We start from the raw sequence: 12,078 nt of genomic DNA on the forward strand, positions 1-12,078 counted from the left end.
ATGTTGCTTAAGAACTTTGCGTAAAACTTTAACATGCCTGGATAAGCCTTCAGCTCCGTTTGGCAAGTGGGCTTTGGCGCTTCCGTGACCGCCTTTATCTTTTCTTCCCTGGGATAGATACCGTCAGCGCACACAGTGTGACCTAGGTAAGTCACGGCGCTCTGAAAAAAAAAACACACTTTTCTTTCATAGTCACGTTGTGGTCACTAAGCCGCTGCAGGATTACTTCCAACGTCTTTTGGCAGTCGGTGAAGTTTTTTTTCGACAAAATGACGTCATCTATGTAACATCCCACGTGCGGTATGCCCTTGAGCACCTCATTCATAATGGCTGAAAAATGGCTAGCGCACTGGCTACACCAAACGGTAAGCGCTGGAACCCGAAAGTCCCATGTGCCTATTAATGGTCAGCAGTGGTCAGGACTCAGTAGTAAGCAGAATCTGCTGATACGCGGCTGAGAGATCCAAAACACAAAACACTTTGCCACCCGCTATTGCAGAATACAAGTCCTCCGGTCGAGGCAGTGGGTAGTGGTGGGACTTTACCACGGGATTATTCTTACTTTGTAGTCCCCGCATAATCTCAGCGAGCCATCATTCTTCTGAATCACAACCACTAGCGTTGCCCAATCGCTTTGATTCACGCGGCATATAACTCCGCTTTTTTTGCAGCTTTTCCAGCTCCCTTTCTACGATATCTCGTAGCGCATATGGAACGTTTCTGGCCTCGCCAAAGACTGGCGTACAGTTCTGATTTAGAATTATCCTGGCTTGGTAGTTCTTTACTACTCCGCGTTGCTTAGAAACAACCCTGGTAACTTTTGTTTCACCGCTTCCACTTTGATAGCGTCGCTTATACCCGGCCGCGTATTTACAATTGCTAGTAGGTACAGCGTTTGACCGCTGGCGCCACGCTGCGCCGCTCGCGCGTACCATGTTTGTAGCCGCCGCCGTTGGAACGGAGGAGGCGTTGACGGAGAAAACGCTGGGCTGGTGGTGACTAGCCTGCTGTTGGGATCGGTGGTATTATAAACGCATCACTGTTTTGATGATCCAAATATAATCTCACTATCAGGGAGGGAGCAGTCTACCTGACTGGAGCAGTATTTTTTTATTTGGGGTGTTGCTACGCTGCGCTCCGCAACACCCCAACGACCGCCCCTTCGCGTCGGTGCCCCGCACCACGGCTGCCGCCGGGGTTCAAGCAACCGCGCTGGCAAACAGTGAGAGAAAAAAAAGGGAAAAGCGTGATATTAAAAAAAAAAAAAGCTAGCCAGAGCGGGTTTCGAACCCGCGTAGGCAAGTTCCCGAAGCGAGCGCCGTAACCACTCAGCCATACAACCACGCTTCTATGCGTTGCATTCGTGCAAACCATATCATTGCGTTCGAGCGCCCTCGGTGAACGGAACCACCTAGAAACGCGGTACGTGCGAGTGGCGCAGCCAGCGGTCAAACGCTGTACCTACTAGCAAATGTAGTGTTGCTACCCGGTCACACGGGCAAAGTTCACTTTGAGCGAGTGCACTTCGCGGCTAGTGTCATTCGCGGGCTGCCACGCGGTAACGCTTAGTGACACTCACTGCAGAGCGCACTCGCCGGCGAGTGTGTTCGGCAAACTCACTTCGCGGCGGCGAAGTGTGTAGCCTCGTTAGCAATGCTTAGAAGATACTGGAAGATACATGAAGTGATATTGAAAGAAGAGTCAGGAGTAATTTTTAATAATATTGTTTTAAATTGCTAAAATTACAAGATAATAAAATGCGCCACACCGTAAGAAAACTATAAGAACAGCACAAAACTACTCTCGCTCTCGGGCTGTTCGCGACCACGCCGGGTAATGACTGCGCAGTTGTTTGGCGGATCGAGTCGTTTTGACTGTTGATGGTCAAGTTTCCGTCGCTGCCGGCGCTTATAAAAGTGGATTGTAAATGTTGTTTCTAACAATAATAAACTGTTTTCGTGCACACATTTTTAAATTAATAAATATGTGCTTCCCGTCTGACTCCCGGTTGCCATGGCCATCAATTTGAAAGAACACTTTTCTTTCTCGTGTAGCAACGCACCGCCAAAGTGACACTCAGCACGCTGAAGTGCACTCGCTCAAAGTGCACTTTACTTTGCAGGTGTGGCACGGGTATTACATTCACAGACAACACACTTTTCCAGTCAAGCCCTAGCCTCTGGAGCCAATTTCGCCCCGTCAGCAGTGGTAGCCGTTTGCCGTGATCGTTTACAATGATAACTGGTAGTCGCAAAGACTGGTTTCCGGTCGTAACGAGAACGTTGCATTGCCTCTTCACTGGAACGGTTTCCCCAGTGTATGTTCTTACGGTGACTCGCGATGGCTCGCACTTGACACGTGGAAATGCGTTCAACCTAACACTCTCAGGAATTAGGGTTACAGCAGCTCCCGTATCAATCTGCATGCAGATTTCTTGCCCTTCTACGTTTACTTGCACTTCGTATCCAGAACGAACTGTATTAATAACATGATACACGTCTAATTCAGAGTCACTATCAGAGCAGTCCACCACGTTCGCAGCCTTTATTTCTCTGCGCTTACTGGGACACATCTTCAGTAAATGGCTGATTTGTGAACAGTTGTGACACTGGACATTCTCATACCAGCAAGCACTAGCGGCATGCGCCTTGCCACATCTTTCGCAGACTCTCTTGACGTTCTTGAACTTCCAAAGCTACCCGCCGGGGTGGCTCAGTTCAATAAATAAAAAAAAGCCGGGGTGGCTCAGTCAGCTAAGGCGTTGCGCTGCTGAGCACGAGATCGCGGGATCGAATCCCGGCCGCGGCGGCCGCATTTCGGTGGAGGCGAAATGCAAAAACGCCCGTGTTCTTGCGTTGTAGTGCACGTTAAAGAACCCTAGGTGGTCAAAATTGATCCGGAGCCCTCCACTACGGCGTGCCTCATAATCAGAACTGGTTTTGGCACGTAAAACCCCAGAAAAAAGGACTTCCGAAGCTTCCATTTCTTTTCAGTTCCCTGTCCTCTTATCGGCATGGCACGCAGCGCCTTCATAGAGTAATGGCGTTTTTCACTGGTCGATCTGGAGCAGCCGCCGAAATCAGCGAGCGCTCGGATTTCACGAATCCGAATCTGCAAGTGGAAAGCAAAAACGCTCCGCGGGGGATCATACAGGAAGTTCGCGTACACGTCGCACAAACCGGTTCCGGAAACTATGCTCGACTTCCGCTCTACGTTTCCACGGCAACCAAAGTCGCCGTCCGCCGCGCGTGTTTTGACTGTGGCAGTCGGGGAGCCCGTCATTTCGGTGTCGCACCCCCAAACATCGAGCATGAACAACGTGGAAGTTACGCCTTCTGTGCGCCGGCTGTTGCTGGATCTCCTCAGGGAAGGTGGAAATGAGTCCAACAGTAAGTGGCACTTACTTGACATGGTTCATAACATCAAATTCCGCGTGTCAATTTAGACAGTCAAGTTAGCCAAGGAATATTTTTTTGTCGCATAGTATGCTTAAGCACGTGTTGTTATTAAGCACGTGTTCAGATATAACGAACGTGCCTCAAGCGTCGAGCTCATGTATGCAGCTTTCTTGTTGTACTTAGCAGCACAATTCAATCATCAAACTTTTTAATTATGCAGAAAAACTCGTGCTGGAGAGTTGTATACATTTATAGGCTATTGCAACTTCTGTCGCTCCGGGCGATTTTCCCCCTAGAAGCCTTTCCGAAAATCTGTCTTTAAACACAAAAATGGGTTATAGGTGTCACGTTTCCGCCGGCATAAAATCCCTAGTTTTATATACCTACGCACGCGCACTGTCGTGTATTTCCCAATGCTCGGCGATTAGGTCGAGTTTACCACCTCTATAAAAAGCATTGCACGCTTCGTGCGATCCCAAGTGGCTTACGCTTACAAAACAGCCCTCTTTGTTTTCAATTCTGACCGCAAGTTGTTATTCTTGTTTTCTGCTTTCTGTATTTGAAGGTGCTGCCAACTGTGACGCCGACGCTTCGACCAATGAAGAAAATGGATCATGAGTAAATGGCAAGTTGCTCTGCGCTCAACAATATAGTCTGTATAAAATCGCTTTCAGCGGCGTTTACGGTCTGCACCGGCACGGCGACTGCGCATACCACAGCCATAAAAAACTTCGCGAGCGCCACTAACCAGGCGCACGGACACATAATCCAACCCGCGATGCCGATATATTAGTGCGCGAGCTCCCTTATCTTTAGCTTTACTTTCGCGGAAACTTCGCGCATCGTACTGATCTCTCTATAAAACCCTCACCGCAATCGGCGCGCGTGCTCGGTTCTCTCACCTGTCCGTCCCGTTCACCACGGCTCTACAAGCGTTATTTATTTTTCTATGGCTTTGAGGGAAAATACTAACCTTAGGTGTGTTTATTTTCCGAGGCTTTTCACAGGCTCAATCATGTTCACCAAACAAGAACATTGCGATTTTAATGGTTCCCCGTGACCTTCTCAAGTAATATTTGAAGCATAGAAAACAATGTGTCAGAATTTTAGGACAAACTCAAGAGTTGTCAATTTAGGAGCAGGCACCTCCCAAAGAAGCCCATGGAGACAATACTTTTTTAACATTCATATAAATGATACAAAAATCATCAGTAGCTTATCATACTATATAATAGACTCAGACGACACTATCCACTTCTCACACCATGCTGATAAATGTATTAGTGAATGTCACATCCATATAACATGGTGCTTGATAAGCTATCTTTGTGAAGCGACACAATCCTAACCAAGCCCCGTCACATTAACGATGACATTTGGGAGCGAGAAACTTAGGCCGTGCCTTTTGGCAAAATAATCACGGAAAAAACTTCACTGTTGACCATCCATGATATATCACGCCTAAATTTGAAGCACAATATTATTAAATGCGTGAATGTGAATGACAATAACCAATGTCATAGTTATGTTGGCTTTCTTTGTATACTTTGAAATGTGTAAGAAATGTTTAGTCTTTAGTACAATATGTGCTTGTGTATTTTTTGTGTTGGAAAGATGTTTCACTATGACGTATCAGTTTGTGACCATATTAGGAAGGAACTGTGTATTGTACAAATAATAATTTGTTTGGCCGACATATTACTATGTATACCGTAATAAGCATGTTCGTCAATGCGTTAACTCATATATGAACAATTTATTCAAAATGTCTGCTGCCTAATACATTAGGGGCAGAGGCCTTTGTCAGGACACTAAAAACGCTTCTTTTTCCGTTGTCCTAGCACTTGCACTATTCGTTTTGTAAAGAACGAATGCTCAGTTAAAAGAATGATGGACAAAATTATAGGATGCCATATGTCTCAATAAGCAACAAGTAAAGATAATGCCTGAAGAATGTATGTGCACTGTCAGGTCTACCTTAATGGTTTATTTACATTAGTGCTTTTGAACTATCAAACACAGGTTCAGCTGCATCCAATGGTGCATCCACAAGTGGGGCTGGCCAGATAAGAAAGGCTGCTGCGCGTGGTAAGTACGCTTACAATACATTCACCATTGGTTCTAATGGAAATGAGGAGGGGGGCAGGGGTTATGGTTGCCTCCCTGAAGAGACCCTTTGTTTTTATGTGACATTTCCAAATTTACACTGAAACAAGCTCCTCAGCTTGTAAAAAAACTTTTACGAGGTACAAACAATGTGATATGAACTGTGTGTAATTGTTTGTTTCATCGCTGAAGTGCTGGAGGGGGATACCCACCATTCTCATTCATTGTACACAGCTCTAAAGTCAGTGTGTATACAACAAAACTCGTTCCAGGCTCAGAATAAGCAGTCTGCTGCTCAGAATAGGCTGCCCCATTAACAAAAGGCTAACCTTTTTTTCTCGAAAGCACAATTTTGCTCCCCACAAAACCAGTCTGAGGTATCGGTACTGAACATTCTCTAAAAGTGAAATGCTTAGTGCAAATAAATGGCAGCAAAGAACGGTACCTAGCTGATCTGGTTTAAGACAAACATATAGAAATTTCCCAATAAGCTGTGCAGTTGAAAGTTGCAATTGGTATTGAGTTATTCAGTTTGCTCCTGTTAAAGCGACATTCTCTAAAGAGGATTCCAAATTTTTTGCAAGTTCAACTAATAGATTATTACTGCTTTTATCTTGTGTTATAGTTACATGGGTGCTGGTACGTCCGTACAAGCATACACCAACTGCATGTGCAGCTATTTATCCTTAAGGGGGACGTGCATGATCAAAATTTTCGATTATCCGATTTACTTTTTTCCCAGATCCTCGAAACTTCCTTTACCTCGTGGTGAATTATAACAAAATACACCATAGAAATCGAGAAAACAGCACTTTCCTAGGGTGCTGTCATCAAAAATTGCCAAAAAATCGGATTTGGAGCTGTTTCACCAGCTTTCTTTTTTTGTGCAGTTGCTTTCAGTCATCCCAGTGCCATTTCACGACGAATGAAGATAAAATCATTCTATCTTTTGCACTTAGATTCTTAATCATTGAGTGCAACTAAAGCTGTCCATTTCGTCTGCACCTTATAAATTTTTTTGCAAAGGCAATTAGTTAGACAATATGCGTAGGAAAGTTCAAAAAAACTATTTCCTGCTCATTATGGCATTTTAAAAATAAACCAATAGCTTCATTGCACAGAATGGACCTTTGCAAACATGCTGATGAGAAAATCTTGGCGAACTTATGTGTAATTAATATTAGGATGACCATTAGAGGCTGTCAAGGGTTCTAACTCTATAATGTAACTATAATTGATAGCACAAAACTGATTTCAGTTATGATATCAGCTAAGAAATCACACATGCATGCCAAATTTCATCAATTTATTCCCATAAATAAAAAACAGTCTTTTTGCCATGTCCCCAGCTCAAACTTCATTTTTGAAGTTTGAAACAATTATGTACTTTTCCTTTACAATGTTAGTGCTGGGTACATTAAGCGAAATGGTGATAAATATTAAAAATATATTTTGTTGTTGAACATTCCAGCTCCAGGGTGCGAATGGACAAGTGGAGAAACAAAGCTCCTGCTTGATTTGTATGGAACTTACTTCCCTCAAGTGGGCCCTCTAAAAAAAATTCAAAAATAAAAAGGCAATGTTTGAAAAAATTGCAGCAGAGCTGAGACAAAGAATTGGCACGATCAAGAGCGGAGAGCAGTGTTGCACAAGATATAAAACAGTGCTAAAGAGAAAAAATATAGCATCAGTTGAAAATAATATATCGGCTGGATAAGATTAGGTGGCTCGACGACAGCCTGGAACCAGAGGTGGTGAGGGACGCAAGCGGTGTGGTGTCGAGAAAGACACATCCACAGTCACCAGCATCACAGTCCATCTACCTTGGCACATCTAGCCCTGCAAGTTCGGCTAGTAGTACCACAGAGACTGCCGCTGGTTCCCTTGAGCAGGAGCAGCAGCCCGGAGATGACGGAAGAAAAAATCGGCCAAGTACAGCCCGGATGCTCCAAATGACTGCGTTCTTGGAGAAGGTTGAAGAGATAGAAGAGCGCAGGGCAAAGCGGAAAGCAGAGAGAGACAACAAAAAAGAAGAAAGGAGACTTGAGAAGATGCAGCGGCGGGAGCAGATGCATGCAGAAAAGATGAGCCTTCTGCGTGAAGCTTTTGGCCTCGACCAAAATGATTAAAATGTAATAAAAACATGTTTATTGCAAATATGATGCTCCTTGACATTACACTAACAATACAGCAATCACACTTTCAGTGATGGAAGCGACATTTTACTTTCTGGAGCAGAAAAAATGCTAGTTACGAGCATTTATTGGTGTACTTGGAGCAGATGGCAAGATATTCCATACGACTCCTGGAGCTAAAAGCATCACTGAAGCATCTTATAAATATTAGTATTTAATATGAAACATATTGCACACACACTAATCAATGCAAGTTGCAAGAAACAAACAATTCAGAAGATGGATTGGTCTCGAACGCACAGTAAAATGAGCTATATTATAAAAATACCAGTACTTGTGGCAGAAATGACATCAAACCAGTAAAGCTATGCAACACATTATAGAAGTAACCACAATCACATATAACCGTTGCCAAAGCAGCAGTTAATAATCGGTATGAGATCTAATTCATCTCGGTCACTTTTACATTTCACAAAAATACTCTGCAAGTCAAGTTCAAAAATACAGCTAAATGAGCTATATATTTCAAATACCTGTTCTTGTGGCAGAAACGATATCAAAGCCGATAAAGCTGAGCATCACAATTAAAAGTAATCAGTCACATATCACAGTTGCCACAGTAGCAGTTGGTAATCAGTATGAGATCAAATTTCCCAGCACCGTTTCAGAGCAGTTACTAACAAAAATGAGTTTGGAGCAGCATTTATCTTTTGGAGCAACACTTCCATCCCTGCAGTTTGAAAATGCATAACATTGCACATGCATGTACACAACCCCACTTTTTTCCCCTCTGAGCATTGTACGGACGATGTAAAAGAAAACTGTTGCACAATTATTATCTTGTGTGTAAAATATTTGTTAATGTAACTTTTTTACTTATTTAGGTACTTATATGTAATTACGCTTCATAAAGAGCAGCCGCCATAAATTCTTTCTGAATAACAATTGGGGGGCCCCATTAGCAAATTTGTTGGATCTCCAAATAGTTTATCTCGTAAATGCACAACTTATGTTAATTAACCTTTTAAAGGTTAATGCAAAGCATTTGTGGTGTGCCTTTCAACTTGTCTCATTGACCTGTCGATCATGCGACTGATTGGTTAAAAGAAGCGATCGGTCGCATCGCTTGCTCGGCCATGGTTGGGTCTTATAACTGCTACAATAAAGTATTGCATTCTATAACTGTTCCTGGTGTGTATGGTAACTCATACAGTCTTTGGCACATCTTGGTCACTTTTTGCTAGGTGGGTAGGTTCCTCTCTAGCATTGCTTGAATCAAGCGCCCCCGCTTTTCCTCCCCTTGTCGACGCAGTGCGGCTTCACTCGACGTCAGGGGGCCGCAGCTGTGGCTGTCATCATCTGGTGGTGCTTGCCAGTTCCATGCTGTGCTTACATCGTCACTATATGGTGGCACATCTACATCCCCAGAACTAATGCACAGGTTGTGCAATACACAACAAGAAATTATGAACTTATTCATTTTGTCCACGAAAAAGAAGTCCAGGTGCAGCAGCTGGCGGAACCTGCCCTTGAGGTCACCAAAAGCATTCTCAATTTTAACTCTGGTGGCAGAAAATTTTATATAAAGGCACGTTGACTTGAATTCAGATGGCCATAGTCCCGAAATGGTGTGATGAGGTAATCCCGAAGTGGATAAGTAGCATCTCCAAGAACATGAAACTTTCCAAAGCAACAAATGCCAGGCAACCGCTCTGCCAGCCTAGACTTCCTGAAAATTCTAGAGTCATGGATTTTGCTAGGACTGCCAACTGTGACGTCCAGAAACTTCTTCTGGTAGTCGCAAACAGCTTGAAGAGTCAACGGTGGATAGCTGTGTCTGTTGACATATGTAGAGCGCGCCTTTTTAGCAGGGCACCGGACTCTTATATATGATCCATCAATACATTCCAATTGTATTGGGCACTCCCGACACCTGCAATATTAAGAGAAATTTGTAGTGGTAGCAACACAGGCGTCCCATGAGTATTACGTAGACGCTCGCGTCTACACAAGGCACAAGCGGCTAGCATGCATTGGCCCAGGCTAGCGTTCCGAGAGAGGTTTAAAAATGCTACGCTAAGAGATCAAGTGTCAGTTTTTCTTCTCCCGCGAGAGTCCAAGACTTTACCGGTCTACGTGGTCGCTCGTCGCCACAAATTAAACAACACCTGTGACAGAAATTAAAAATTTAAGCAGCTTAACTAAATTGAATGAGTAGCTTTTTGGCTTAAATGGGGATCAAGTTTAATCTGGGGAATAGCATCATATTGCAGACTATTGTTGCTAAATAGAGTGCATGGCATCAATAAAACAGTGAAACATCAATAAAATTCTTACCTGCTCAAAGTCTTCTGACAGCTGATCCAGGTCTGCTGGAAACGTTATAATTTGCTTGGCAATTTTCACCAAGTACTCAAGCAAGTGCTCAACAATCCTAAATGCAGTAGCTTCTCCAATGCCGAATCGACTGGCTACGTCCCTTAAGCACGCCTTGTTTGCAGCAAACCTGAAAAAGTATGCATATTTTATGAACAATCCGTATAAGCAACGAGGTAGATGGAATACCTGCAATAAAATGCTAACCGCTCAAATAATGGTACGCCCTTTAATCTGTTCAGGCGCTATACACGATATGGAGCTTGCAAGCTTTGTACCAAAAAAGTAGGAAGAATCGGAATATTAGCCAGGTATGCAACGTACTGCTGACTCCTTATTGCTTCTCGGACGGAAATAGGGGTGGAAGCCTGGACTATTACATGCTGCTTCTATGCCTATGATGCTATCCCTATGACACAGGTGTGTCCACAAATGTTAAAATTTTATCCTTTCACATCTGCAACCGAATTGTGCAAGATAAAATAGTGCCTAGCTTGTAAAAGCTACAGTATGTATAAAAGTGGCCCTTGCGTCAATCGTTTTCTTCGCCATTTACGAATGCGGTTCAGGTGTGTTGCATGTGAACCAGGGGATCTGATCTCATGCTGGACATTTATGCAGTGTCGGCAATCTTCAAATTCAATATAAAGAGATAGAAACAATTTCTGCGTAAAGGAGTCAATGTACGTTTCACGGAATAAACATCTCGGTTTTGAATGACTTTGGAATGCAAAAATATGAGCGCTCGATCTAAACGCACACCTTGTGCGTTTTGATCGAGCGGCCGTGACAGAACGAACACCACAGAATTGCATTATATTTCACTACTTCAAGAAAGCATGACCTAAGGTTAAGTAAACAGGCGCACAAGACTCAAAACAACTTGTTGACTCACCAGATGAAGACCAGAACGTGCTCTTCAGCGGTTTTAGAAGGGGACCCGCCACGATCACTGCGAGGATAGAAATCAGAGTTCTCGAACCTACTGATCAGGCTGTCCGCGACAGCTCTCGAAACTCTGAAGTTCCTGCGGAACTGCAAACAAGTAAATATTTAGCAGACGGAATAACGAGATATCTGCAGTATAGTGGGGCTATGCTTACCTCCTCTTCTGAGTACTGCCGCACAACGTCCTGAACGAATCCGACAATCCTCGGACATTTGCGCGGCGGTTCAGAGAAAGCCTCCCGATAGAAGGCTTCGTACAGCGCTTGAGTAACCTCATAATCGCTGCCGTCCGAGCTAGAAGAGCTATTGCTTGAACTGCTCTGATCGCTAAACGCGAGCTCTACAGCAGCAGCGAACGCAGCCATTTTGCGAAGCAGCACAATGTTGTGCGTACTGATTTCACTTGAAGACTGGAAGTGACGCGTGCTATTTCCGCCCGAATCCGCGCCTCGGTGGCGGAGCAAGTGAGAGCGATCCGGCGCGGAGCGAGTTGATCCGAAACGACCAGTGGAAAGCGCGAACCCGCTCCTGATCGACCAGTGAAATTCGGATTCGTTGCCGCGGAGCAAGAAATCCTGCTCCGAATCGACCAGTGAAAAACGCCATAACATACAAGGATAAGAAAGGACACTTCCATAGGCCCCTGCGGCCGATTTTGGTTCGCAGCGCACCTAGCGGGTGTGTGGAATCTACGCAGGCTCAGAGATTGGGACCGCAGCAAAACTAATCTCGAAGGCTATTTTTTGGCGATTAGAAAATGTACACGGCCTCCAAGATTGCTTCCTTGCGAGCGCTCGTCCCGGAGGCTATATTATGGCTATATATTGATTTTTTTAACGCGTTGCTTGCATGCATCGAGTAGCTTCGTGTAAGCTGTACCACCAGAGCAGCAAGCACACGATGCCACTGTGTGTATATGCAGGCACTTTAAGTAAACATGACAAATGTTGGAAGAGGACGAAACTTTATTTTTCAGTCATTCTCAGTAAGCACATGCACACTTTTTTTTTCGCAACGTTCGATGAACGCAAGCACAAAAAGATGGGTGCACTGCACAATGAGAGACATGCCAATACAGCTGCCACATGGTGATAATAAATTTCACAAAAGGAATA

At 44.2% G+C, this 12,078-nt stretch overlaps 2 pseudogenes; one reads left to right on the forward strand and one right to left on the reverse strand.

Moving 5' to 3' along the window:
* Window positions 1–3,310: 3,310 nt before the first annotated feature.
* On the forward strand, window positions 3,311–7,633 carry LOC119462464 (uncharacterized; annotated as a pseudogene).
* A 1,246-nt stretch (window positions 7,634–8,879) lies between these two features.
* LOC119462465 (putative nuclease HARBI1) lies at window positions 8,880–11,328 on the reverse strand (annotated as a pseudogene).
* Window positions 11,329–12,078: the final 750 nt, after the last annotated feature.

The sequence above is a fragment of the Dermacentor silvarum genome, chromosome 8, assembly GCF_013339745.2.
Source record: "Dermacentor silvarum isolate Dsil-2018 chromosome 8, BIME_Dsil_1.4, whole genome shotgun sequence".
Lineage (NCBI taxonomy): Eukaryota > Metazoa > Arthropoda > Arachnida > Ixodida > Ixodidae > Dermacentor > Dermacentor silvarum.